This window comes from Galeopterus variegatus, unplaced genomic scaffold (assembly GCF_000696425.1).
Source record: "Galeopterus variegatus unplaced genomic scaffold, G_variegatus-3.0.2 Scaffold146, whole genome shotgun sequence".
NCBI lineage: Eukaryota > Metazoa > Chordata > Mammalia > Dermoptera > Cynocephalidae > Galeopterus > Galeopterus variegatus.
Window position 1 is genome coordinate 219,546 of NW_007726257.1, and position 1,834 is coordinate 221,379.

A 1,834-nucleotide genomic window follows, 5' to 3' on the forward strand; every position below is an offset into this window, starting at 1 on the left:
TTTAAGCATAATAAAAATTAGCTTCATGAGGCCAAGGGGTAAGACCTTAATATATAGATAGATAGACAGATATAGATAGATAGATAGATAGATAGATAGATAGATAGATAGATAGATAGATATAGAAAACTATTTTCAGGAATTTCAAGTATCGAGAAATATTTATTTTTTGTCCTGGTAGTTTCCTCTATATCTGTTCAGTGAAACTGTGGATAACCTAAGGACAACTGTCCTTGCTACAAGTTCCCGTTGATCTCTTTCTATCCACCCCCTCCCACCTTCACCCCCGAGTTTAGCAACTTTATTGAAGTTAAGGCAGGCCCTGGATAGTATGTAGTTTAAAACTGCTTAAGTCTCACATGTGAAAATCCAGATTTATAAAGCAATCAGGAGGAACGGTAATTCAATTAAAAAGGTTGACTAAATTCTGTTAAATGGTAAACTCCCGTCTGTAATATTAACTCAGCTAACAAAACATGCAGCTTTTCAGACTGCAACTAAACATTGTAGCAATAGAAAATATTTTTTTGTGAGTGTTGAAAGAAAAAACCAGGGAAGATGTTAAGAGAGAACACACGGAAACAGCCTTGGGCCTTGAAAAAGTGGGAAAAAGTGAGGGTGGCTCATTCTAACGGTCAGTGATCCTGTGTGGTGCTGTGGGTGTGTGTTTACGTATCTAACATAACGGGACCCTTTAGAGTCCCTGAAAGCCCTCGCTTTCAATTAGCCGGGAAAATAAAAGTCATTTGGTTAGCGGGAGTGGGCGTGTAAGGCACAAGTTAATGAACAAGAACATTCCCGGGCACAGAGTTCAACAGCAGAGGGCACAATATTCACTGGCTAAGGCGCGCTGGCGGCAAGGAGGGACAGAACCTATAGATGGCTGGGGCTTGTAGTTCACCATGTTTCTCGCAGGCATGCCCGTCCCCGGATGAGAACTACCACTCCCAAGGTGCATCGCGTACCCCTCTCCTGCTCGCCCCTCTCCGAGGCCTCTCAAGAACCTCCCGCTCCGCCCTTGTGCGCACGCGTCACGTTTGTTTACCCTGAAGCCCCGCCTCCTCGTCATCCTCCTGCTCTCCCACTCCTCCCTGGAATGCGTCATGCTGGAGGTGCATATTCATGAGGCCCGCCCAGGCCACCTCCCGCCTTCCCGCTCCCGGCGCGTGATTAATATTCAATGAGTCCAGCCTTCGCGGCTGGTTCGCCCGGGTGAGGTGGGGGGAGCGGGCGGGGCCTGGCNAAAAAAAAAAAAATCATTACCTCTTTGCCTCTTTTATTTCTTTCAGAAACTGGTCCTTCAAGAAGAGCTCATTTCATTCACTCCAAAAAATTTCATTCAAAGTTACCTCTCTATTATCTGACTTCCTACACTAGGTTAGTTCCCCTTGTTTTATGTCTATTTCCATGGGTCCTTGTATTTTCCCCTCTATACACCTGTTTCACTAATCTATGAAGGCAGGAACAGTGTCTGACTTTTCAATTGCTGTAGCACAGTAACTGATACATAATATATATTTGTAATTATTTGTTAAATTAATTGACTTAAATATGTCATCTCTCTTTGGAGAACTTGCAATCTCCCTAATTTTTAAAATGTTGATCTTGACCGTAATCACCACAAAGAAATGACAAATATTTAGGTGATATATATGCTATCTACCCTAAGTGAATCATTATACAATATATGCAATGTATTGTATACCCCACAAATATGTACAATTAAAAATAAAAAGAAATAAATAAAATGTTGCTGTTGATTGAATTTAAGCATAATAAAAATTAGCTTCATGAGGCCAAGGGGTAAGACCTTAATATATAGATAGACAGACAG